At 52.1% G+C, this 27,527-nt stretch overlaps 1 protein-coding gene and 1 long non-coding RNA gene across 2 annotated transcripts in view; one reads left to right on the top strand and one right to left on the bottom strand.

Annotated features, from left to right (window-relative positions):
• The window catches only part of SLC39A13 (solute carrier family 39 member 13), a 43,740-nt gene that overhangs the window by 10,165 nt on the left and 6,048 nt on the right, over window positions 1-27,527 (bottom strand). The gene's annotated exons all lie outside the window — the stretch shown is intronic.
• LOC134807253 (uncharacterized) lies at window positions 10,616-24,628 on the top strand. Its single transcript, XR_010147208.1, has 2 exons — window positions 10,616-10,762; window positions 22,440-24,628. It is a non-coding gene; the product is annotated as an uncharacterized LOC134807253 (long non-coding RNA).

Here is a 27,527-nt window from a genome sequence, read left to right as displayed (position 1 = left end):
GGCTTATGCCTGTAATCCCAGCACTTTGGGAGGCCAAGGTGGGCAGATCACCTGCGGTCGGGAGTTCAAGACCAGCCTGACCAACATGGAGAAACCCCCTCTACTAAACATACAAGATCAGCCAGGTGTGGTGGCGCATGCCTGTAATCCCAGCTACTCGGGAGGCTGAGGCAGGAGAATCGCTTGAACCTGGGAGGTAGAGGTTGCAGTGAGCCGAGATCGCGCCATTGCACTCCAGCCTGGGCAACAAGAGCGAAACTCCATCTCAAAATAAATAAATAAATAAAAGGTGTATATGATCACATGTATGCAATGTGTAAAATTGTATACATATATCAAATCTCATCTCAGATATATGAAAATCTCACTATATAAAATCTCTTTCTCTTTCTCTCTTTTTTTTTTTTTTTTTTGAGACAGGTTCTCACTCTGTCACCCAGACTGGAGTACAGTGGCATGATCTCGGTTCACTGCAACCTCCGCCTCCCAGGCTCAAGTAATTCTCCAGCCTCAGCCTCCCAAGTAGCTGGAATTATAGGCATGGGCCACTACTTCCCGGCCAATTTTTGTAGTAGAGACAGGGTTTCACCATGTTGGCCAGGCTGGTCTTGAACTCCTTACCTCGAATGATCCACCTGCCTCAGCCTCCCAAAGTGCTGGGATTATAGGCGTGAGCCACTGCACCTAGCCTCTGTCTTTCTCTCTCTCTCTCTCTCTCTCTCTCTCTGGCCTACCTCTTGGTGTCTTGGTGGTTAAGACAATAAGATTCTTTGTTTTGTTTTGTTTAGAAAGCAGATAAAAGGGAACAGAAGAGAAAATTCAAAAGGTGAATATAACAAATTTTTTTTAACTCTGTCACCCAGGCTGGAGTGCAGTGGTGTGATCACAGCTCACTGCAGCTTCGATCTCCTGGGCTCAAGCAATCCTCTCGCCTCGGCCTCCCAAAGCACTGGGATTATAGGCGTGTGCCACTGTGCCCATTCAAGACAGTAAGATTCTGATGCCAGACTTCCTGGGACAAATTACTTAACTCCTTATGCCTCAGTTTCCTCATCTCGAAATTAGACTTAGATGTTGTTGTGAAGATTGAATGGATAAATACAGACAAAGCACTTAGAACTATGCCTGACATATGGGAAGTTTTATATAGAGCTAGAAATTAATGCTGTTTATATGTATGGATATATGGGTATAAAAATATTAAAGCAACATAAAGAATAGCTACATTAAAGATACAGAGTGGGGACACCCTCTCTCCTTGCTGAGCATAAGAAAGTGTTTTTTTGTTTTGTTTTGTTTTGTTTTTTGAGATGGAGTCTTGCTTCGTCACCCAGGCTGGAGTTCAGTGGCGCGATTTCGGCTCACTGCAACCTCTGCCTCCCAGGTTCAAGCAATTCTTCTGCCTAAGCCTTCTGAGTAGCTGGGACTATAGGCACTCACCACCACGCCCAGCTAATTTTTTATATTTTTAGTAGAGACAGGGTTTCACCATGTTGGTCTCGAACTCCTGACCTGGTGATCTGCCCACCTCGGCCTCCCAAAGTGCTGGGATTACAAGTGTGAGCCACCGCTCCCGGCCTGTTTTGTTTTTTGTTTTGTTGTTGTTGTTTGAGACGGAGTCTTGCTCTGTCACCAGTCTGGAGTGCAGTGGCACGATCTTCTCTCACTGCAGCCTCCACCTCCCGGGTTCAAGCCATTCTCCTGCCTCAGCCTCCTGAGTAGCTGGTATTACAGGCTCCCGCCACCACTCCCGGCTAATTTTTTTATTTTTAGTAGAGACGGGGTTTCACTATGTTGGCCAGGCTGGTCTTGAACTCCTGACCTTGTGATCCGCCCGCCTCAGCCTCCCAAAGTGCTGGGACTACAGACGTAAGCCACCAGGCCCGGCCTGTTTTTTTGTTTTTGAGTTGGAGTCTTGCTCTGTCACCTAGGCTGGAGTGCAATGGTGTGATCTCAGCTCACTGTAACCTCCGCCTCCTAGGTTCACGTGATTCTTATGCCTCAGCCCCCCGATTACAGGCACCCACCACCATGCCCGGCTAATTTTTGTATTTTTGGTAGAGACGGGGTTTCAACATGTTGGCCAGGCTGGTTTTGAACTCTTGACCTCAGGTGATCTGCCCTCCTCGGCCTCCCAAAGTGTTGGGATTACAGGCGTGAGCCACTGCACCCAGCCACAAATGAGTGTTTTCTGACATATTTATCAGTTGGTTTGGAGGCCATAGGGTTTTCCTGGGTTGAAGCACTGGACAAACTTCAGCAGAGCTGGATGGGCCTGGGTACTGCGTGGCTCTAAGTGGCTGAGAGGTGTCTGGGATCAGGGAGCCACAGATCTATTTCTCTGACTTCACTGCAATGCCCAGAATCTGACTTTAACCCCTTGTTCCTGTCTCTGGGCCCTGCAAGACTGGCTGGCCTGGCAATGGCCAATGCTTTGACATCCTTCCCTCCACTCTGGCAATCGAGGGCTAGAGACTTGGGCTGGGGATGGATACTTCCAGAGTGTGGTCTCTAGTGAGATATCTGGCCTTATCCTTGTCACAGGGCTTCCTCCCGTGGGGGTCAGCAGGAAGATAGCAGTCTCTTATTGAAAGGCATATGGGGCTCAGGATGGTAATCACATTACGCAGGGTCACAGCTAAAAAGAGGCACAGCAGCTCCCCCAGGGCCACAGGTTCAGCTTCTCCAAAGGAGGCCTGCCCCTCTGAAACCCCTGACCCCAATCCTTTCTCAATCCTTCTTTCCAGGGTAGCCTTAGCTCCCTCATGAGTTCCTGGGGTATTTTCTCCACTGAATCCTAAGCCCTGGCTGGGCGATGCTCCAGTGACCCCACAGGGCCTCTCCCCTCTTCCCTTGCCACCAGCAGCTCCACCATGAACAGCTGAGTCCCACTACTCTCTGTCCAGCCTCTCCACTGTGGCAAGTTCTGTCACCCCCACCCCACTCTCGGCAGGCCTGGGATGTCCCTCCCCTTTCGCCATCTCAGTCGATTGAAACCTAGCCTGTTGACAAGGCCACCTCCTCCCTGCAGCCTTCCTGACCTGTCCATTCTGAAGGCTCTGCATGTCAGTGTGTCTTTGGATCCCTTAGCCTTGTCCCCTGGATACACAGGCCTCTTTCCCTGCCAGGTGTGGGCTGCTAGAAAAAGCAAGCTTTTGCCCATACTCTGAATAAAAGTTTATCCAAATCAATTTCATGTCTCCCGTTCCCCTTCTCTTGTCTCAGGTGCACAAATTGGGGTGAAATCCTTGTGCGTTCTGCACTGTCCTTTTGGTCCCTGCAAAGCTCTTGTTTAATTTTTGTGTTGATTTACATCTTTCCTTACTTGTTACCCTTCCCCTATCCCATCTCCCTGTCTCCTCCTTCAGTGAAACCTGAATTTTGTGATGATCAGTCCTTTGCTTTTTATTTGTCTTTCTTTCTTTTTTTCTTTTTGAGACAGATTCTAGCTCTGTCACCCAGGCTGCAGAGCAGTGGCGCAATCTCAGCTCACTACAACCCCTGCCTCCCAGGTTCAAGCGATTCTCCTGCCTCAGCCTCCCGAGAAGCTGGGACTATAGGCGCCCACCATGCCCAGCTAATTTTTGTATTTTTAGTAGAAACAGGGTTTCACCATGTTGGCCAGGCTGGTCTTGAACTCCTGACCTCAAGTGATCCGCTGGTCTCGGCCTCCCAAAGTGCTGGGATTACAGGTGTGAGCCACCACACCTGGCCTTTCTTTTTTTAAAATTAGAGATTTTAATTTTAATTTTAAAATTTTTTTTAAATTGTTGCCCAGGCTGGTCTCAAGCTCCCGGGCTCACATGATCCTCTGGCCCCAGTCTCCCAAGAAGCTAGGACTACAGGCACACACCACCACACCTGACTCTTGCTTTTATTTTTTTGATAAAGCTTTTTCTGACATATGTATGTATACCTAGACAATATTCCATTTGAATTGGCTTTTTTTAAAAAAAAAAAACTATTTTAAGGTTTTACATTATTTAGTGAATTTAACAATTGTTTTCCTATAGGTTCTGCATAATTATTACCAAGTTTACTTCTAGATATTTTATATTTGTGGGGAGATATATATATATATATATATATATATATATTTTTTTTTTTTTTTTTTTTTTTTTTTTTTTGAGACAGAGTCTCACTCCGTTGCCCATGCTGGAGTATAGCACAATCTCCGCTGACCACAACCTCGGCCTTCTGGGCTCAAATGATCCTCCCACTTCAGCCTCCCAAGTAGCTGGGACCACAGGCACAAACCACCATGCTCGGCTAATTTGTTTTTGGTATTTTTTTGTAGAGATGGGGTTTTGCCATGTTGCCCAGGCTGGTCTTGAACTCCTGGCCTCCCAAAGTGCTAGGGATACAGGCTTGGGCTACCATGCCCAGCCTAGAGTCTTTTATGTGGGTAATCATATCATCTCCTAATAACAAAGGTATTAGAAACAGGGAAGGAACATTGTTATTTGTAAAGATATGGCTTGGCTTGGTTTTGAACTTCATGAGAAGGGTAAGGACAGCTGTCCTTTGGCGTCCTGGTGGGGATGGGGGGGAGTTGGTTCCAAGACCCCCTGAGGATACCAAAATCCACAGATGCTCAATCCCTGATATAAAATGGTGTGGTATTAAATATTTGCATATTTAGCCTACCACATCCTCCCATATACTTTAAATCATCTCTAGATTGCCGAAAACAATGTAAATGCTATGTTAATCGCTGTTACATGGTATTGTTTGGGGAACAATGACAAGAAAAAAAGTCTGTACATGTTTAGTACAGACACAACCATCCATTTTTTTCTGCAAATATTTTCCATCCGAGGTTGGTTGAATCCATGGATGTGGAACCCAGGGATACAGAGAGCCGCATGTATCCATCTTCTGGGACTGACTTTTTCCACTCAATACCATTGTGCAAAGATTCCTTCATGATATTGGTGAACCCGTGGGTCACCTGCTTGCATTGCTGAATGATCTCCACCCTGTGAATGTGTCTACTGTAATTTATTTATCCATTCTCTTATCAGTGGGCCCTGGGGTTATTTCAGGATTTTTTTTGCTATTAGGGACAACGTGAATATTTTTGTCCCTGTCTCTTGGCGCACTTGTCAGAGAACTTATCTTGATTTGCTGCCTGGGGGGATGTGTGGGTGACAGCCTCTGTACCTCCACTTCGTGAGATAAGGCCAGATTGCTCTCCCTAGGGGGCTATTTGGAGCCGCATCCTGACTAGCCACATGCAGGAGGGCCTGCTGCTCCCCTCCTTGCCAGCTCTGGCTGAAGGACAGTTCCCTTCTGCCCTTCAGATGGTGTAAATAGCATCTCATTGTGGTCTGAATTTGCATCGCCCTCATCAGCAGTGAGGCTGAGCCTCCCTTAGATGGTATTTGAGCAAATTCGTTTCCTCTGCCCTAACATGCCTGCGCTGCGTGTGTGTTATCTATTTTTTTATATTGGATTGCTTGATTTTCTTTTCCTTGATTTGCAAGAGTTCCTTATGTATTTTTGAGGCTATGCCCCGCTGCACTCCGCAGGCATCTCCAGTTGTGGCTTCCTTTTCACTTTCTCTGAGGTGTCTCCGCTTCTCTCTTCCCCCCCACACCTGTCCCAGGGAGGCCACTTGGCATTGTTAGTGTGGGGGGAGGTCGTGTGCCTCTCAGAGCCCTGTTTAAACTGACCCCACTGTTCCTCTTGTCCCTGGGGCCTTAAGGAACCCCTTTCCTCTTCCTTCTCAGACCCCCTCCCATTTTTGGCGAAGACAACTTAGTTTGGGGAGCTCCTATTGGGTTGTGGGCGAGTATCCCAGGACAACTCGGGCCTCACTGCAATGGTGTCCGCCCCCCCCACCTCGGTTATTTATCACTTCCGGCTGCCCACCTGGGGGGCTGGGCCCCCTCTCCGCTCGACTGGGCCGCAGCCGGGCAGCTCGGGCGCTCCCCTGGGGGCGGGCGGCGCGGGGGAGGGGCCCTAGGGGGGCGGGGCCGGGGGCCGGGCCTGCGGCGGGGGCTGGAGTGGGGGGGCGGAAGCTGCCGGAGCAGATAAGGGCCGAGGTCGGCCCTGCGGTGAGACAGTGCGGGACACCGCCTCCGCCCGCGGCCTCCCCAGAGCGCCCCCGCACCCTGGAGACCCCCTCCTGCTACCCAGGCTTGGCATCCCGGGAGGAGACCCCAGGGAGCAGTAGGGGATGAGGCTCCAGCCTGCTCACAGCCTCAGCGACGAGCGGCAGCGGGGCTTCACGCCTCAGTTATCTCAGCTGGAAAATGGGGGTAGGAGCTCGGTTTTCCCCACAGGGCTGTTGGTGATGGACCAAGTGCAGGCTTGTGAAGGTCTCTGTGGGTTGGGCGAGTTTTGAACAGAGGGTCCTCTAAGCATCGCATCGCCTCATTCATCCCCATTGTATAGATGGCAAAGTGGGGAGTTTCACCCAAAGCCCCAGAGCCAGCATGCAAAAAGCAAGTGGGAGGGGGCTGGAACGCTTCCCACCGCCCCACCCTGGGGACAGATCTAGGTTCCCAGGAGCCTGAAGCTTAAAACCATTTGGGGGGGCACTCTTTAAGGAAAAGATTACAAAGTCACAAATACAAAATTGCTGAGAGGCTGGGCGCAGTGGCTCACACCTGTAATCCCAGCACCTTGGGAAGCCAAGGTGGGCGGATCACTTGACGTCAGGAGTTCCAGACCAGCCTGGCCAACATGGTGAAACCCTGTCTCTACTAAAATACACAAATTAGCTGGACGTGATGGTGGGCGCCTGTAATCCCAGCTACTCAGGAGACTGAGGCAGGAGAATCGTTGAACCCGGGAGGCAGAGGTTGCAGTGAGCTGAGATGATCGCACCACTGCACTCCAGTCTGGGTGACAGAGCTAAACTCTGTCTCAAAACAAAAAACAAAAACAAAACAAAACAAAACAGCCGTTTGCGGTGGCTCACACCTGTAATCTCAACACTTTGGGAGGCCAAGGTGGGTGGATCACCTGAGGTCAGGAGTTCGAGACCAGCCTGGCCAACGTGGTGAAATCCTGTCTCTACTAAAAATACAAAAAATTAAATTAAATTAAATTAAAAAATTAGCCAGGCGTGGTGGCGCTCTCCTGTAGTCCCAGCTACTCGGGAGGCTGAGGCAGCAAAATTACTTGAACCCGGGAGGCAGAGGTTGCAGTGAGCCGAGATTGTGTCACTGCATTCCAGCCTGGGCAACAGAGTGAGACTTCATAAAAAAAAAAACAAAAAAAACAAAAAACAAAAACAAAATTGCTGAGACCCCTTCCAGGGCCTCAGAAGGAGCTGAGCCAGTGAGGAAGCTCAAATGCAGCTTTCTTAGTGTCCCAGCCCCACCCTGCAGGCCCCCTGGAAGGGGTTATACCCCTCTCCCAAGAAAGTCAGACACCAACAAGGTTAGAGGGCATGGTGGCCCAAGGCAATATGTCAGGGAGGTGCCGCTGCAGCTGGTCCCCAACCCCTTGCATGCCCAGGCAGCAGTCCCTCAGCCCAACCAAGAGCAAGGGCAGTCAGGTATTTGCGAACTGCAGCCTCAGCCAGGCAGGGCCAAGCCCTCCAGTCCCATCCAGTCATGGTTCAACTTGCCACCCAGGGCCCCAACCCTGCAAGCTAGGAAGGTATAGAAGAACTCCTAGGAGAAAAGGAAGGAGGGGCTCTCAGGTATATGTAAGTGCATGGGACTTGGAGTTAGACAGGATTGGGGTTCAAGCCCCTGCAAGGCTGTGTGACCTTGGGACATCTCTTTTCCCTGGGTTTCCTCGTATGTAAAATGGGAGTAATAATTGTACCTACTGGACAGAGCCGGTGCCTGAAGGAGGGCTGGGCCCATGGCTGTTAGAAACACATTTCCCTCCTGTGAGATCTCCAGGCCAGGAGAGGCATCTTCTCCCATTTTTATGTTGTCACTTACCCAGGGGGTGGTCTCTCCATTGCAGAGCTGAGATTTAAATGCGGAAATGTCTGGTGCAGATGCACTCAGGTCTCACCACCAGGAATGCTGCCTCTTTGGGCCTGTCTCCCAGGGAGTTAAGTCCCACTGTTATGTGTTCATGCCCAGGGCTGAGAGCCAAGGGGAGCCTGGCTCATCCCCTTTCTGGATTTTATCATCTCTCTGGTCCCATGGGCACCTGAGGCTGGAATTTTTTCAACTCTGATATCCTCCAGCCTGGACCAGGAGAAGCAGGACAACTGAGAATAGGGACAGGGTAGGGGAGCTGGGAAGAGGTGGTGGCCGTGGGCCTGGAGGCAGCAGTGAGACTCTAAAAGGCTTGAAGTCTTTTTCCAAAGAGATGCTGCTTTGCCTCAGGGTTTGCATGGGACTTCCACTGGATGGGCACACAGGAAAACTGAGTTCTCATCTCAGCATTGCCCCTTTCTTTTACTTTTTTTTTTTTTTGAGACGGAGTCTTGCTTTGTCACCTTGTTACCTAGGCTGGAGTGCAATGGCATGATATCGGCTCACTGCAACCTCTGCCTCCTGGGTTCAAGCTATTCTTGTGCCTCAGCCTCCTGAGTAGCTGGGATTACAGCTGCCCGCCACCATGCCCAGCTAATTTTTGTATTTTTAGTAGAGATGGGGTTTCACCATGTTGGCCAGACTGGTCTCGAATTCCTGACCTCAGGTGATCCACTTGCCTTGGCTTCCCAATGTGCTGAGATTACAGGTGTGAGCCATTGTGCCCGGCCAGTGCTGCCCCTTTCTAGCCAGCTGAGCTTGCACCTGTCAGTCCTCCCCGAGCCTCAGTTTCCTTATCTGTGAAATGGGGATGAGAATACCTGCATCGTCAAGGATTACAAGATGCTGTGTATGTAGAGTGCCTGGTGAATACCTCTAGTTATTAAGACAGTCTCAGGGCAGCAGTAGGGATGTCATGTGAGGGGCACAGAGTGTGAGCAGAACTGGGGAGTCCTGCCAAGGTGGGAGTTGGGGCCTCTAAGGTTTCTGTCCCAGAGAGGGAGCACCTTGAGGGTGGGACTGGGAACCTCAGCTTCAGGACTCCTCCAGGTCAGGAAGGGCCAGAGGGAGGCCAGGGAGGGGCCCTGGGGGTTCTCAGAGAAGAGTGGCGAGCTGGAGTGTTCACCCCAACTCAGGCAGGTGAGAGGGGGGCGACAGGTGGGTGGCCGCAGTGTGTTGCCGGCCAAACGATTACCCCAAGGCCCCACTCCACAGCCTCATTTGTCCCTCATTGCAAACTTCTGAGCTAGGCATTTCTCCATTTGTTTATTTACTTATTTTATTTTATTTATTTATTTATTTTGAGACAGTCTCACTCTGTCACCCAGGCTGGAGGGCAATGGCATGGTCTCGGCTCACTGCAACCTCCGCCTCCCGGGTTCAAGCTATTCTCCCGCCTCAGCCTCTCAAGTAGCTGAGACTACAGGCGCGTGCCACCACACCTGGCTAATTTTTGTATTTTTAGTAGAGATGGGGTTCCACTATGTTGGCCAGGCTGGTCTCGAACTCCTGACCTCGGGTGATCCACCTGCCTCGGCCTCCCAAAGTGCTGGGATTACAGGCGTGAGCTACCAAGCCCAGCATTTTTTTTTTTTTTTTTGAGACAGAATCTCACTCTGTCTCCCAGGCTGGAGTGTGCAGTGGCACAATCTTGGCTCACTGCAACCTCCGCCTCCTGGGTTCAACGATTCTTCTGCCTCAACCTCCCAAGTAGCTGAGTAGCTGGGATTATAGGCACGCGGCACTGCACCTGGCTAATTTTTGTATTTTTAGCAGAGATGGGGGTTTCACAATGTTGGCCAGGCTGGTCTCGAACTCCTGACCTCAGGCGATCCACCTGTCTCAGCCTCCCAATGTGCTGGGATTACAGGTGTGAGCCACTGGGCCCAGCCTGAAATTCCTTATTTTATCTTAAAAAAATCATACAAGTTTGCATCCTTCTCTTTAATGTTTGGGGATTTCCCTCCCCTTTCCTAAAACATCTTCCCCTCTCAGTCTTCTACCTGAGTGGATGTTCCGAGAAGATACACCCGGGTTATGTCCTGAGGCTGTGGACATCTCATGCCCCACGGTGACCTCCAGGCCCTTCAAGCCCCAGGCCCTGGGCCACCTGGTCTGGCTGGGGAGAAGTTCAGGGATGGCTGAGGTTGATGGTTGAGGGCCTGCCAGCTGTCACGGCCTGGGGCTGGCCCCATCTCTGCTCTGAACTCTGCTGCCTCTCCCTCTCGTCTTGGCTCCCAGATGTTTGTCCATCCAGCTCCAAGTGTCCCGCTAGGAGTTCTCAGGACACCTCACCCCTCCCTTTGTCCACTGAGGGGCCTTGGTTCAGAGGGGGCACTGCCTGTCTTCTGTCTTCATCCCTGTCTGCTGGGCAGCCTGACCACGCGACCCAGGGCTTTCTGTGCCAATTAAGAGGAAACTGAGGCCAAGTGGAGAGGTGCCAGCCCGGGGAGTGCAGCGAGGAGGGCTGTTGGGTGTCCAGGGGCGGGTGTCTCTGGGTAGATGGGGGTACCTAGGCCTGAAGAGAGATCTGGGTACTGGCCAGGGAGGCAGGAGGAAGGAGGGAAGGCCGCGGGGCACCCGGGGGCTGCTGCCTGGCAGGTCCCCGTGCCCAGGCAAGGGAAGTTTGTTATTTCTCTTGCTTCGACTTCCCCCTTTGATTTATTATAGCCATGAAATGCTCTGCTCTCTTCTCTTTTCCTTGCTGTCCCTGGGGCTGGAGGAGCACGGGCCTCCCCGGGAGTGGGCTTCAGCCTCCCTAGACTCCTGTCTCCTTCCAAGGGCTAGGCCTGGGGGACCAGAAGCAAGAGGTGAGTGACGGCCGGCAGGGTGGGAGGAGGAGGGCCCATGCCTCCCCAAGGCAAGGTGGGGCAGGACCCCCAGGGACCAGCACGGTCCCGGTTGGGAGGGGCTGGGGCCCGGCAGAGGGTGTGGCAGGTGTGGACGTGGCAACAGGCGGCTCCCGGGGGTCTCGGGGGATGGCGGGCTCTGGGCCAATGGCCTCAGTGAGGACTGCCAGGGTCTGAAGGTTGGGCACAGAGTTCCCGGACGCCAAACACTAGGTCAGAGAAATGGCTTTTCTGTGACCCCTGACCCCACATTCTGGTTTAAGGGTGGCCAAAGTAGGCCTGGCCCTGGCTGGCCTGGGGATTGAGCTGAGAGCCCAGAAGAAGGCTGAGGCCTGAGGCCTGGGGGACTCTGGGCTCCTCCAGGCCGCGGCTGGACATCCCCCTGAGGCCTGGCCCAGGTTGGCGAGGGCCGGAGGCTGTGTCCGGCTCCTCGTCGGCAGGCCTGGTGGCCGGAGCGTTTCTCTGGGCCGCTGTGCGGTGCCTGTGGTAATGGGCTGTTGGCGTTTTGCAATGGGCCGGGGGTGGGGAGGCGGCGCACACATGCTTCCTGTGGTGACTGGGCGCTTCCTGTTTTCTCAGGCGCCGGCCTTGCTGCTGCCGATGTGGAAACAGGGGCAGCTGCAGCCCGGGCGGCTCCAGGCTGGGCGCCGTGACGCTGCCCAGAGGGGCCTACGTGGGCCCAGCAGCCCCAGGCCCCAGACCCCAGACCCAAGCAGTGGTGGCCCGAGTTTTCCCCCACAGCAGGCCACCATCCCTCCCTTCCCTAACAGCTTCCGCCAAGAGGAAGGGGCCAGGCAGGTGGTCTCGGAGGTCGGAGGTCAGAGGTCCAGGGGTGAGAGCGCTAGGCGGGGAGTCAGGGCACGTGGCTCTGGTCTCAACTCTGCGCTCGCCAGGCGCCACCGCCATCTCTCCCGCTCCAGGCCCGCCTTCCTCTTTCCTGCAGTACCTCGGCATCCAGGGTCTAAAACCCCTCGCCCATTCCCATCCCGGTTCTCACATTCGTTGGGCTTTGCATTCCCAAGAGCCAAAGCTTTGGGGACAGCACTGAGGCTGGGGCCTTGGAGGTGGAACCTGGTGTAGACCTTGGCAGAGAGGGGAACAGGCGAGGCAGGTGGGGGTTCCACACTGGAGCAAGGCTTGGAGGTGGGAGGAGCAGGCCCATGTTTTGCAGACAGGGTGCTGATGGAATCTGGGGCGGCGGAGGCCACGCTGATCTGGGAGGACTAGGCTTTTAGGAGGCTTTATTCCTGCAAACCTTGGGAAAGGGCCTGACACCCCCTCGCACACTTCCTCAGAAAGAAGACGCGGTCATTTGCAGGGTGGGGCAGGACCAGCCCTTCCCAGCTGCCGAGGAGGTGGATGCTGGTGTGGGGTGATGTGGGCACCTCAGGAAAGACCCACGCCTCTCCCACCTGCCAGCCTGCCTGGGGTCAGGCCTTCGGTGTCCGAACTGCCCTTTCCCCGAATCTGTTGTGTTTTGTTTTTAAGCTGATATTGCAAGAAGGGGAGGGGAGATGACTTTGCTTCTGGTCAAGTTTGCTGACAGCATCTGACCTCGGAGGAAGAGGCTCTTTGCGAGAAGGCCGAGCCCTGTGCCCCCTGGTAGTGGCCAGTCCACCGGCTAGGCTCAACCATCCCTTTGGTCCAGGAGGTTCAAGACGCCGGCTCCACAAGAAGCTCCCCTAAAACCCAAGTCCCGCCCATCACATCACAGTCCCAGCCAAAGAGGCCTTGGAGAACCCAAGACCCCTTGACTCAGCCTGAGGGGCCGTCAGGGCAGCCTGGCCCTCACTGTCCTGTTCCCTGCCTTGGTGTTTCAGGCCAGCCTGAGTGCTGAGTTGGCGGCTCAGCAGCTGCTCTGGCCACGGAGGCCCAGTTATAAATAAGCCCAGGGTGGCCGAGTCATCATGTTCTGAAGCTCCCCCAGCCCAGCTGCATTACCTCAGTGACCACAGGTTGCAACTGCCCAGAACTGGGCCCCCAGAACCCACCAACCCAGGCAAAGGCTGGCTGGGTTGCAGGCATCCTGGGGTCCCCCAATCCAGGGCTTGAGCATCTGTAGCTCCTTAGACCTGGGCTTCCCTGGACACAGGCCACAGAAGGGACAGGCCCATCCTGCCCTACGGAGCCGACAGCTATTTACAAATCGAAACCAGGAGAAGCGAAGTGGCTGCGGCCAAAGTGGCTCCAGGCCCCCAGCCCCCACCCCCACTCCATCCCCAGCAGCCCATCCCCCTCTCCCCTTGGCTTCCTCTTTCCTTCCCCGCACAGCTCCCCCACCTCCCACTGCCTGGCCAGCCCACTCTGGATTGACCTGCAAGCACCCCGTGGTGTCCCCCAACCCCACCTCTGCCTGGGGCTCCCCCTCTCCTCTTCACCCCAGGACCCCATCAGTCTGAGCTCCCGGGAGCAGGCCCCCTCCCACCAGGCCCGGCCCACCCTGCACTACACAAGGCCCATTCCCACAGTTCTCAGTTCCCCTTCATGCTTGGAAACACTCCAACCCTGATGGTCGCCTCCATGCCACCGGTCCCCGCCTGAGGGCAGCTTCTCAGGATGCCCTTGACCTTCAAGCAGACACGAGAGGGCCGAGAAATCTGGGGTGCTGTGGTGGAGCTGGAGCAGCTGAGGCCGTCAGGGGGCTCGTTTCTGGACAGGAAGCCCCGGCCATCATTCTCAGCCATCCAAGTTGGGTTTTGACCCCCTTGTCAGGCTGGCGCAGGTCATAGGCCTTCACCAGGCACAGACTTGAGCTGGGACAGATGGACGCTGGGCCCGAGCCTAACACTGTTTAGGAGCTGGCTGGTGGGATGGTACTGCCACAGCCCCCAGGGAGAGACCAGACTACACAATAGTCACTGCAGCTAACAGGCAGTCTCCCTCACGTCGGTACAAAGGTTTACAGTTACATCCATTAGTTTATTCTGTCCTCAGAACAAGCCTATTCCATTTTCTCCATCATAAAGTACAAACTGAGGGCAGGACACAGTAGCTCATGCTTGTAATCCCAGCATTTTGAGAGGTCAAGGCAGGAAGATCACTTGAGCCCAGGAGTTGGAGGTCAGCCTGGGCCACAGAGCGAGACCCCGACTCTACCAAAAAAAAAAAAAAAGTCCAGCATGGTGGCACATGCCTATAGTGCCGGCTACTGGGGAAGCTGAGGTGGGAGGATTGCTTGAGCCTGGGAGTTCGAGGCTGCAGTGAGCTATGATCATACCACTGCACTCCAGCCTGGGCAACAGAGTGAGACCCTGTCCAAGGTCAGGCAGCTACAAAGTGTCTGGAGATTCTAGATTTCACTGGGGAAATCTAGAACCCAGTGTCCTTCTCTCTTCCTCTGACTGCTCCTTGCTTCATCTTGTACCTTCATCTCCCTCCTGGGAGGGCGGACGTTTTCTAGCGCTGTGACCAGGGCAGGAGCAGGGCTGGCCTGAAGCTCAAGGGGGAAGCAGGGCGTGGACCATAGCACCACCTGTTACCTTCCCTGGCTGGCCATCAGCGCCCAGTGGCCCCTGCGGTCTCCCCCTGCCCTGCCCCAGGGGAGGGATCTTCCTGCCATGTTCCTTCCCTCCTGACCAGTCCCAACTGAGGAGGAGCCCGGCCTGAGCCCCGCTCTGCCGCACCAGCTGGCTGACTGAGCACCCCCGACCTCTCTGGGCCCCACATTCCTCTTCTGCGAAATTGTCATTCCACAAATACAGAGCGCCTACTTGGTGCTGGCCCTGTGCTGGGCACAAGCTGTTTATACAGCTGGGACACAGCCCCTGCCCTTGTGGAACCCATAGTCCTATGGGGCAGGCAGATAACTTACAAAATCCTATGAGCTCCAAGAGGGAAACCAAGGCAGTGGGACTCAGAGGAGCTATGAGTGTTGCCTGGGGTGGGGAGAGGTGTTACTTGGATGGGCCTTGAAGGACAGAAACGAGTTTGCCAGCAAAAGCAGAGTGGATAGGCTCCATGCTGAGTCACAGCCCTGTGCCTTGGCTCTAGCATTTCCTCTGGTCTGAAGTGCCTTTCTTTGGTCTGGGCCTGGTGAACTCCTACTCATCCATCAGGGCCCATGGACACACCATAGCACAATCAGGCCTGGCCTGGCCTGGTGGCTCCTCATCTCCTTCTTCCCGCCCAAGGCCTGAGCAGACCTGGACGCCAGGCCTCCTTTGTCACAATACCCTCACCAGCCCCACCCAGGCTGGTGTCTGCTCCCTAGCTCCAGCCCCCGCCGTCCCCTGCTCCGAAAAGCACCGTTTCCCTTTTCTGGGTGACCACACGCCATGCACAGGGAATTTCCATCATAGCTTGCGGAGCCTCTGATTCACTCGGGCCCCTCACGCAGTTAACTCCTTCCAGGCCCAGGCCTCCTGCTCCTTCACCCTGGGCTGCCCCCCAACCCCTAGCCGGGACCCCTGGGCATCCCTGCACTGTTCTTGGGCCCCAGAGCCTCAAAGCTGAATTCAGCTCCTCATTCACTGGCCCCTCAGGGCCCACTCTCCCTTGTTTGTCCCAAGGGCTCAAGGCACACACTCAGGCAGCCTTGGGCTAAGAGCACAGGCTTGAGAGGAATTCAAGCCTGGGTGCAAATCCTGATTTTGGCCCTTCTTCCTGGAGCAGGTGTAAGCGTCCACTCTGAGCCCCATTTCTCATCTGTAAAATGGATAACCCTATTGTAAAGATCTCATGTGCTGGGCCCATGGTGGGAGCTGTCATTATTAGTTTCCTTGTCTTTTCAAAGGGCCCTGCTCATCTTATCACAGGGTCCCTATTCCAGAGCTAGGCCCTTTTTCCCAGGCTGGCTTTTCCTCCCAAGAGCTGGTTTCTCAGACAGGGAGAGTGAGCGCAAAATGCAGCCCGGGGGCCCCAGGCAGGTGGGGAATCATCCAGGGGCAGAGGCTAAGATGCCGCTGCCTCAGGGCCTCCTCTGCCAGCTTCCAGAGCTTCTCTCTGCATTTCTGTTTCTCCGAGTCTGCGGTGGAGAGGCCCAGGGTGGGAGCTTGGAGGGCTGAGGACAGGGCTGAACTTGCTCCCTATGGTGGGATGCAGGGCCTGTCACACACAGATAGCCACATGCTACCTCACCTAGTTCATGCAACCCCGCGAGGTATATTCTATTAATGTTCCCATTTTGCAGATGAGGACACTGAGGCTCTGAGAAGTGAGTGACTCTCCCGTCAGCCACATAGTGGATGAGGAGCGAGGATAGGATTCTAATCAGGGTCTCCGAAGCCATACTCCTAACCTCTGCATTTGTGGAGGTCAATGGAGGAAATGTGCATTTATTGAACTGCTACTGTATACCAAGCAAAGGCTTTCACAGACCATCTCTTTCAGTCCTCAGGACAATGCTGGGAAGTGGGTACTGTCGACCGCTCTGTAAAATTGGAGCATCTGAGCTCTGCAGAGGGGAAGGAACTCACCCAAAGGCCACACAGCCAATCCGTAGGGAAAGACTCAGGGGAACCTAGAGACCAGGGCATGGTGGAGGGGGCTCCACAGGGGAAGGGTCTGGGGTGGGGAGGCAGCTCCTGTCCTCAGTGAGCGAGCAGGGGGGTGTGGTGCTGCCCGTGGTGAGCAGAAGGAAGTCGCTGTGGGTGGCGGTGGGTTTGAGGTGCCGAAGCCTGAGTGATGTGGCCGGGAGGTGAGCGCCCCATCTGTAGAGCTGGTCAGCAGGGACAAGGGTGTGGGAGGCTGGCCAGGATTTGGGATTCAGAGGAGGTCTAGCTGCCCCTGGCCACTGGGGCTGGGGCAGAGTGGGACGAGAGACTGAGGCAGAGCTGGGGAGCGGTGGGGGGAAACTAGAGGGAAGGCGGTCTTGGGTGGCAGCCTGGAGGAGGCAAGCCCTTGAAAGAGAGAGATCTGAGGGTGTGGAAGTGGGTGGGCTTGTGCGCAAAAGCTGGGGAGACTGAGAAAGGTTCCAGGAATGCTGAGCGGTGTCCTCTGGCTGGAGGTGGAGGTGGGGCTGGCCACTTGGGCTGGGGACGGGCAGAAAGGCTGGCCGCACTCTGGGCGTTGGAGGTTCCCGCACAGGCCTCGGAGGTTTGGGCTTCAGCTTGAGGACAGGCGAGAACTCAGGAAGACTTTTAGGTGGGGAAATATCCATGAGAGAACCTCGAGATAGGGACAGCCACGGAGGCACAGGCCTGAGGGGCCCTGAGAACCACAATCACCTCCTGCCCTGCTCCCGGCTGTGTGCCCTTGGCCGTGCCCCTTACCTCCGGGAACTGCACTTCCGTCATCTGCAAAATGGCACTGACAAGGCCTGCCTCGTACGGTTACATGAGGGAGGGGTGAGTTAGTGCCCAGCAGGGGCACCCTCCAGTGCTTGCCTGTCACCACCCACAAGCACTGGAGCACTGCCATGGTGCAGAGCTGGGGTCTAGGTCTCAGGTGGATCTGGGCGAAAGCCTCACCTACACCCTGGATTGACCAAGCCACGCTGTGCCAAGTCACGGCCACTTCTGAGCCTCAGTCTCCTCATGTGTACCACGGCACCAGCTTCAGGTTTGAATAAGAGAGGACACACCCTGCAACACACTCCATGTTTCCTGGAGTCAAAGCCAAATTCCATACCATGGCCTGACCTGACTGGCCCTGTCTGAGCTTCTGCCACTGGCTGTGCCCCCATAGGCCTCCTTGCCATCTCTGGCTCACGCTCCTGCCTGGGGCATTGGCACTGACTAGTCCCTCTGCCCGGAATTCTTCTCCCAGACATCTGCTTGGCTCGCTCCCTCACTTGCTTCCAGGGTTTGCTGGATGCACCTCTCTTGGTGAAGCCTGCCCTGCCTGCTCTCATGAATGCTGCAAACTGTCCCCACCCACTCCATCCCCTACCGCAAGCCCCTTATCCAGCTGCATGCCCTTGTTCCTATGGCGAGTGTCACCTTCCAACATGCAATGGAACACTCGCTATCATGAGTTCATCGTGGGTCTTGCCCTGCTGAAGAGCAGGCCCATGAGGACGGGGATGAAGGGCGCTGCCTGTTTGGGCTGCCTGGCATGCAGAGGCCCCGAGTCAATCATTGTTGAAGGCCTTAATGCACCGAAGAGCCAGCCCAGTGCTGTCAACAAAACTTGGGGAGCTCGGAGGGGCCCAGGTGACCCTGGCTGGGGCCCAGGGAGCCTCTCCCAGTGTCTCAACCATGAGAGGAAGTTGCAAGACTGCCATTTCTGTCCACAGGCTCAGCTCTTTTTGGTCAACTTTCCCAGCTCTTGGTCTGAGGCCTGTGTGTTCTCACATGCCCTGTCACACCCTATGGGGACAGGTTGCTAGGAAAGTGGGTGGGGGGACATTTCCTCATTTTCTAGCTCGTTTGGGCCAAGGCTGAGAGATCTACGAGGTCAGGGGTCGTGCTCCCCTCTGTGGACTCAGCTTTGAGGACACCCCCTCAAGTTTCCTGTTGCCCGCCTGCTTTGTGATTGCATTAGCACCCGGCCTGCCCCTATCATCAACCCAGCCAGCAGGGGCAAAGGGCCACACTACCCTAGGCCTGCCCAGCCTCCCTGTCACTCTGCAAGGCCCAGCCCCTGCAGGGTCTCCCACTTGTCTAGTAGGCTGGGAAGCTGCACTGTCTAGCAGGACTGGTAGGATAGTGAATAGGTATAACTTTTATTTTTATTATTATTTATTTATTTATTTTTGAGACGGAGTTTCACTCTTGTCACCCAGGTTGGAGTGTAGTGGTGCCATCTTGGCTCACTGCAACCTCTGCCTCCCAGGTTCAAGTGATTCTCCTGCCTCAGCCTCCTGAGTAGCTGGGACTACAGGTGTGCACCACCACACCCAGCTAAATTTTGTATTTTTAGTGGAGACGGGGTTTCACCATGTTGGCCAGGCTGGTCTCAAACTCCTGACCTCAGGAGATCCACTCGCCTCTGGGAGTACTGGGATTATAGGCGTGAGCTATCATGCCTGGCTGATACAACTTTTGTTAAGGGCAATGTGATAATATCTGTTTCCAGTCTTTTTTTTTTTTTTAAAGACAGGGTCTTGTTCTGTCACCCAGGCTGCAGTGCAGTGGCGTGATCATGGTTCACTGCACCCTCATCCTCCAGGGCTCAACCAATCCTCCCATTTCAGCCTCCTGAGTAGCTGGCACCACAGGCACACACCACCACCACCACCACCACACCAAGCTAATTTTGAAAATTTTTTTAGAGATGGGGTCTCCCTATGTTGCCCAGGCTGGTCTCAAACTCCTGGGTTCAAGTGATTCTCCCACTTTGGCCTCTCAAAGTGTTGGGATTACAGGCGTGAGCCACTGCACCCACCTTGTCTGTCTATCCATCATCTGTCTCAAAATTAACAATGCACAGAGGGCATAGTGGCTCACACGTGTAATCTCAGCACTTTGGGAGGCCAAGGCAGGAGGATGGCTGGAGGGCAGGAGTTCGAGACCACCCTGGGCAGCAGAGGGAGACTCTATCTCTAAAAAATAAATACAGGCCAGGTGTGGTGGCTCATGCCTGTAATCCCAGCACTTTGGGAGGCCAAGGTGGGTGGATCGCTTGAGCCCAGGGGTTTGAGACCCAGCCTCGGCAACATGGCAAAACTCCTGTCTCTACTAAAAATACAAAAAACATTAGCTGGGCATGGTGGCGTGCACCCGTAATCCCAGCTACTCAGGAGGCTAAGGCAGGAGAATTGCTTGAACCCAGAAGGTGGAGGCTGCAGTAAGCCAAGATTGCTCCACTGCACTCCAGCCTGGGTGACAGGGCAAGACTCCATCTCAATAAAATAAAATAAAATAAAATACATAAATACATACATAAAAATTAAAAAATGAAAAATGCACTGTCCTTTGACCTGGTAATTCAACTTTTGGGAATCTCTCCTAGACATCCTCCCTCCTGCATATATGTAATTTAGCATATGTTATTGATTGCTGTATTATTTGTAATAGCAAAAGACTCGAAACAAATGTCCATCAATAAGTGGTTAAAGCTACTTGGGGGGCTGAGGTGGGAGGATCGCCCGAGCCCAGGAGGTCGAGGCTGCAGTGAGCCATGATAGAACCACTACACTCCAGCTGTGTGTGCAGAATGAGACCCTGTCTCAAAAATACATATATACTGATGAGAGACTGGTTAAATAACAATGGAATGCTGGGTGCAGTGGCTCACGCCTGTATTCCCAGCACTTTGGGAGGCCAAGGCAGGGGGATCACTGGAGATCAGGAGTTTGAGACCAGCCTGGCCAACATGGTGAAACCCTGTCTCTACCAAAAATACAAAAATTAGCTGGGAGTGGTTGCCCATGTCTGTAATCCCAGCTACTGGAGAGGCTGAGGCAGGATAATTGCTTGAACCCAGGAGGCGGAGGTTGCAGTGAGCCGAGATCATGCCACTGCACTCCAGCCTGGGTGACAAAGCGAGACTCCATCTCAAAAAGATAAGTAAATAAATAACACTGGAATACTATCCAGCAATGAAAATGGACCATAGCGAGACGGAATAACATGATGGGGAAAAGAAGAAAGACCCAAAAGGATATTTACACTATGATTTTTTTAATATAAAGATTAAAACCTGTTAAAATAAAAACTGAACTATAAGGGAAAGCAAGAGAAAAAGCAAGAGGCCTGTGCGTTGGCTCATGCCTGTAATTCCAGAACTTTGGGAGGCTGAGGCGGGCAAATAATGAGGTCAGGAGTTTGAGACCAGCCTGGCCAACATGGTGAAACCCTGTCTCTACTAAAGATACAAACAATTAGCCGGGTGTGGTGGCACACGGCTGTAATCCCAGCTACACGGGAGGGTGAGGCAGGAGAATCACTTCAATCTGGGAGGCAGAGGTTGCAGTGAGCCAAGATCATGTCATCGCACTCCAGCCTGGGCGACAGGGTGAGACTCCGTCGGAAAAAAAATAAATAAATAAAAAAGAAAAGAAAAGCAAGTAGAAAATTACTGAAAAAGTTAGGACAGTGTTACTTCTAGAGGGAAGTAGGGGACATTTGGGGATTCTTCTGGGGTTCTGGCAATTTTTTTTTGTTGTTTTGTTTTGTTTTGTTTTTGAGATGGAGTCTTGCCCTGTCACCCAGGCTGGAGTGCAGTGGCGCGATCTCGGCTCACTGCAACCTCTTCCTCCCAGGTTCACGTCATTCTCCTGCCTCAGCCTCCCGAGTAGCTGGGACTACAGGCACCCGCCACCACGCCTGGCTAATTTTTTTTGGTATTTTTAGTACAGATGGGGTTTCACCGTGTTAGCCAGGATGGTCTCGATTGCCTGACCTCGTGATCTGCCCACCTTAGCCTCCCAAAGTGCTGGGATTACAGGCGTGAGCCACCGCGCCCGGCCTTTCTGGCAACTTTTTTATTTCTTTACCTGGATGGTGGTTACATAGATGTCAGCTTTATAATTATCTTTTTTTTTTTTTTTTGAGACGGAGTCTTGCTCTGTCGCCCAGGCTGGAGTGCAGTGGCGTGATCTCGGCTCACTGCAAGCTCTGCCTCCTGGGTTCACACCATTCTCCTGCCTCAGCCTCCCGAGTAGTTGGGACTACAGACCGTGCCACCATGCCTGGCTAATTTTTTTTTTTTGTATTTTTAGTAGAGACGGGGTTTCACCGTGTTAGCCAGGATGGTCTCAATCTCCTGACTTGGTGATCCGCCTGCCTCGGCCTCCCAAAGTGCTGGCATTACAGGTGTGAGCCACTGCACCCGGCTGCTTTATAATTATTCTTTAAACTGCACATAAATATTGTATTTACTCTTCTAAATGAACGATGTCTCTCATGACTTAAAAATATCCTAGTAAATCCAAATAGTGGAATACTATACGGCCATTAAAAAGACACTACAGTCAACACTAATTTATAGTGTATTTAAAAATAACTAAAAGAATATAATTGGAATGTTGGTAACACAAGGAAATGAAAAATGCTTGAGGTGGTGGATACCCCATTTACTGATGTGATTATTACACAATTTATGCCTGTATCAAAATATCTCATGTACCCCATAAATAAACACACCTACTATGTACCCACAAAAACTAAAAATGGAAAAAACTCAGAAGCACAAGACAGTTCTACATGGGTGTGACATGTATATTGGGGAAAAAAAACAAGGGAACTACAATATGTTTAATGTGCCCCCCTCTGTGTAAACATTTTTTTTCTTTCCTTTTTTTTTTTTTTTTTTGAGACGGAGTCTCGCTCTAACGCCCAGGCTGGAGTGCAGTGGCACGATCTCGGCTCACTGCAAGCTCCGCCTCCCGGGTTCACACCATTCTCCTGCCTTAGCCTCCCGAGTAGCTGGGACTACAGGCGCCCGCCACCACGCCTGGCTAATTTTTTGTATTTTTTTTAGTAGAGATGGGGTTTCACCGTGTTAGCCAGGATGGTCTCAATCTCCTGACCTCGTAATCCACCCCCCTTGGCCTCCCAAAATGCTGGGATTACAGGCGTGAGCCACCACACCCGGCCCCCTCTGTGTAAAATTTTTAAAAATATATCTGCTACACGCTGTGTAGATGATTTCTAGACCAAAACACAAGATCAGGCAACAAGTGGGCTAGTCTGTGGAAGGGGAACTGGGCAGTTGTTTACCTTTTTTGTACCTTTTGAATTTTGTACCATGTGCACATGTTATCTATTCAAAAAATAAAATAATTAAAAATGATGTTTTTGTTTTTGTTTTTCAGTCCCTAGAGCGTCCAAGATTTTTGGTTTCAAACCAATTTCCTGCTGACCAGAATGAAATGGAGCCACATTCCAGCACGATGCACCTGCTGACCTCCTGCAAGTCAGGGACCTTCTCTGCCCCTCTTTTGCTCCGCTGCAGGAGGGAGAAGCTGGGAATGTGTTCCTCTGGGGTCCCATCACCTCCAGCCAGCCACTGTCCCTGTCTCCCCAAAAACCTCCTCGTTGTCCCTCCTCTGTCCTCCTCCTCCTCCATCTGCCTTCGCCCTGCTCTCCTCTTTTTCGCCTGAGGTTCGTGCTGCCTCCTCACCTCTTGTCCTGTTTCTCCCTTCTCTCTGCTCCCTCCTTTGATCTTGCTATTTTGCTTCTCTTTCCCTTCCTCTCTTCTCCTCCCTCCCCTTCCTCCCTGCTCCCTGCCTCAGCTTCTCAGTCTCTCTCCGTTCTTCCTCTAGCTTCCTTCCCTCCCCAGAAGACCCAGCCCTTCCTAGAGCCCCAGAAGCCAGGGTTCATGCCCCAGCTCTCTACCCGCACATGCTGTGCAACCCTGGGCCAGTCACTGGTCTCTTGGGCCTCAGTTCAACAGATGGCTGTCTTGGTGATGTGAGATCATAGGGTGGAAGCACCCAGAATGGTGCCAGGCACTCAAAAATTTTTTTCTTTTCCTTTTTAAGGAACTACTAACCGTGAGGTTATGGATTACCAAACCGTTCCTGTTCTTGGAATCTGGGTCCTACTATTCCCAAGAATTTGAATTACCACGGGTCCCTGGGGATGTAAGGGGATGAGGCTTCTGATGTACTTTGGGAGGGGGAGGAGTGGAAAGAGGAGTTGGGAGGACACTCTAGCATTGCCCAGAGGGCAGAGGACATTCTGCCTATTTCCAGAGGTTATTGACCCTGGATCTCTTTTATGGAGTTCCTCACCCAGGCCCCTTGAGCTTGGCCATACTTGAGGCAATGGGATATCTTCCTTCTCCTGGAGCCCCTTGAATCTTAGGCCTCAGGAACACACAGTCTACCTGGTTTCTTGGCTGCACCCACGGAGGACAGCCCCCATACTCCTTGCTTACAACCAGCAAAGACTCCACAGCCATCCCTGCACACGACTCAGGCTCCTTGGCTTGGCACTCAAGGCTCTTTGCCTTCCTGTCCTGCTTTGCTTCCAGCTGCAAAGATGGTGGCTTCCTGTTTTCCTCTTCGTTTCCTTTGCTTAAGTTGATTCTCAGCCAGACATGCTTTCCCCCTGCACGCTTCCCTAAGCCATCCTATCTGGGACCCTGACCCAATCAATGGTTCCCTAATGCACCTTTGAGACCAAGTGTACCTGGCACCTCCTCTCTTGCCCCACTATCTGCTCACATGACCCTCTGCATGCCTGTAAGCTGCTGGAGGCTCCAAGTATGCCTCATTCATGTCTATCCCCCTTACTAGGCCCAGACCATGGAAGACACTCAATAAAAAGTAAGTGATTAAATGACAACCTCTACGGAAAAGAGTATGGAGATTTCTCAAAGAACTAAAAACAGAACTACCTTTTGGCCAGATGCAGTGGCTCACACCTATAATCCCAACATTTGGGAAGGCTGAGGCAGGTGGATTGCTTGAGCCCAGGAGTTCAAGATCAGCCTGGGCAACATGGTGAAACCCTATCTCTACAAAAAATACAGAAAATTAGATGAGACTACAGATGGCACACATCCATAGTACCAGCTACTCCAGAGGCTGAGGCGGGAGGATCGCTTGAGCCCAGGAGGTCCAGGCTACAGTGGGCCAAGATCACGCCATTGCACTCCAGCCTCAGTGATAAAGTGACATTCTGTCTCAAAAGAAAAAGAACTGGCCAAGCGTGGTGGCTCACGTCTGTAATCCCAGCACTTTGGGAGGCCGAGGCAGGTGGATCACATGAGATCAGGAGTTCGAGACTAGCCTGGCCAACAATGATGAAACCCCATCTCTACTAAAAATACAATAATTAGCTGGGTGTGGTGGCGGGTGCCTGTAATCCCAGCTACTCAGGAGGCTGAGGCAGGAGAATCATTTGAACCCGGGAGTCAAAGTGAGCCAAGATTGTGCCACTGCACTCCAGCCTGGGCGACAAGAGCGAAACTCAGTCTCAAAAGAAAAAGAAAAAGAAAGAAAAGAAGAAAGGAAAAGAACTATCATTTGATCCAGCAATCTCACTGAGTATCTAACCAAAGGAAAAGAAATCACTATACCAAAAAGATACTGCATTTGTATGTTTATCACAGCACTATTCATAATAGCAAAGATACAGAATCAACCTAAGTGTCCATCAACGGATGAGTGAATAAAATGTTATATTGTATATATATATATATATATATATAATGAAATACTATCCAGCCATAAAAAAGAATGAAATTATGTCTTTGCAGCAACATGGATGGAATTGGAGGCCATTATCATAAGCGAAACAACGCAGAAACAGAAAGTCAAATACTGCCTGTTCTCATGTATAAGTAGGAGCTAAATAATGTGTACACATGGACATAGAATGTGGAATGACAGACACTGGAGACTTGCAAGGGTGGGAGAGTGGGGAGGCATGGTGAGGGATGAGAAATTACTTAAAGGGCACAATGTACACTATTCTGGTGATGGATAAACTGAAAGCCTAGACTTCTCCATTATGCAATATATCCATGGAACAAAACTGCATTTGTACCCCTTACATTTATACAAAAAAGTGATTAAATGAATGAATGAATAAATAAGCATATAAACAAACCAAAGCAAGACAATAACACACACGAGTGAATGAATGAACACATCAAGCAGGACCTAGATCTTGTGGAGTGGATAACCTTACACCCCACTGCACCCAGTCAGCTGGGGCTTGGCCTTCTTGATGGGGAAGTGGGAACAAGGATGGAACTGATGCCAAGCCAACCTGTCCCTCCCCTCCTTTTTGGGAGAGGCCTTGGTCAGGTTCCTAGGGAACCCTGAGGACCTGTGGCCTGGAGCCTTTGGAGAGTCCCAAGTGCAGATACAAAGTCAGTGAAGGTGGAAGTCAAGTAGATCTAATGGTGAGCCCAGAGCTGTGAAATTCTGGTGTTTGCTGCTAATGAAAAAACACTTGTGGCCTAGGAATCCACTGGCAAGAAGGCAGGCCTGTCTTAGTGGAGTGGGAATTTAAAGCAAGGGGTTAGATTATACAGGGGAGGACACTGAATGTTCAAAATTCCTTCCCAGCAGAGGGGACTCACCAGAGATCACTGGGCCAGAAAAACAACAACAACAACAACAACAACAACAAAACAAAAATGCCTCTACTCATCCCTCCACCCCCCAGAAAAGATCAGGAACTCTCTGAAGGCAGGGGTCTTGTATAATACTTTTTTGTTTTCCCAGCGCTCAGCTTAGAGCCTGGAACTCAACATTGGGAAGATGCATGGATGGACAGATAAGTGGATAGACAGATAGATGAATGAGTGGATGGATGGATAGATGGATGGGTAGATGAGTGGATTGGTGGATGGGTGGATTAGTGAATCGGTAGATGTGTGGATGAGTGGATGGATGGATGGATGAATGGATGGATGGATAGATAAGTGGATGAGTGGATTGGTGGATGGATGAATGGATGGATGGATAGATAAGTGGATGGGTGGATTGGTGGATGGCTGGATGAATGAGTGGATGGATGGATAGGTGGATGAGTGGATGGATGAATGGGTAGATAGCTGGATTGGTGGACAGGTGGATGAGTAAATGGGTAGATGGGTAGATGGGTGGATAGGTGGATGAATGGATGGATGGATGAATGGATGGCTGGATGGATGAGTGATACCAAAAAGATACTGCATTTGTATGTTTATCACAGCACTATTCGTAATAGCAAAGATACAGAATCAACATAAGTGTCCATCAACGGATGAGTGAATAAATAACATGTTATATTGTATTTATATATATATATATAATGAAATACTATTCAGCCATAAAAAAGAATGAAATTATGTCTTTGCAGCAACATGGATGGAATTGGAGGCCATTATCATATGCGAAACAACGCAGAAACAGAAAGTCAGATACTGCCTGTTCTCATGGGGCTCCTGGAAACCGAAGCTGATAGGTGAATGGATGGATAGGTGGATGAATAGATGGGTGGAATGGTAGGTGGGTGGATTGGTAGATGGGTGGATGAGTGGACTGGTGGATGGATGGATGAATGAATGAAGGGGTAGGTGGATGATGGATGGGTTGATGGACAGATGAGTGGATGGGTAGATGGGTGGATGAGTGGATGGGTGGATGGATGGACAGGTGGATGAATGGATGAGCAGATTCGTAGATGGATAAACAGATGGAATTGTGGACTGATGGACTGACAGCAGGTGGACGGGCTGATTAATGGACATATAGATGGTTAGATAGACAAGTAGATAAACAGATGGGTGGGTGGATGAATTGACTGACAGATGAATGAACAAACAAACGGACAGTTGGATGAATGGACACATAAGTGAATGCATGGTGGGCTTGATGAATGGATAGCTGGATGGACAAATAGACAGACAAATAGATGCATGGGAAAACAGATGAATGGTGGATAGGCAAGAAAGGTTTGTAAACCAGGAAGGTTAGATTGATATTCAGGCATTGCCAAGGGATGGGGAAACTGAGAAACCTGGGCTGGAAACAGAGCCCTAGGGATTTGAATGTGGTAATCAAGAAGCTGGGAGGGGAGGGTATAAGAACCCAGGACCCTCTTCTGGTGGTAGGGAAGCCCATGTGAACAGATTCAGAGGGAAGGAAGAAAGCAGCACTATGCTGAAGACCCTACCCCTGAGCCCAGCCTCAGCCTAGGGATAGCCTAGGCAGTGGGGGTGCAGGGCCACAGGAAGAGCCAGGCCTGATAGCCTGCTAGATCAGAGCCCTCACCCAGCAAGGCTGACTCCAGAAAGTGGAGGCCCCAAGAGGCCACCCCTTCCAGCTCTGACCCCAATGAGGTGACTGTTGGCTACATAGGGATCTCAAAAGAAGCAGGCATTTGTTGGGTTAGAGCAAAAGCCTCCCAGTGGTGTGGCAGAGCTACACGTTCTCCCTCCCATCCTCCCTCCCCAGCTT

Source organism: Pan troglodytes, chromosome 9 (genome assembly GCF_028858775.2).
Source record: "Pan troglodytes isolate AG18354 chromosome 9, NHGRI_mPanTro3-v2.0_pri, whole genome shotgun sequence".
Lineage (NCBI taxonomy): Eukaryota > Metazoa > Chordata > Mammalia > Primates > Hominidae > Pan > Pan troglodytes.
Note: the sequence above shows the minus strand (reverse complement) of the source record. Positions and strands in the feature narration are given on the sequence as shown.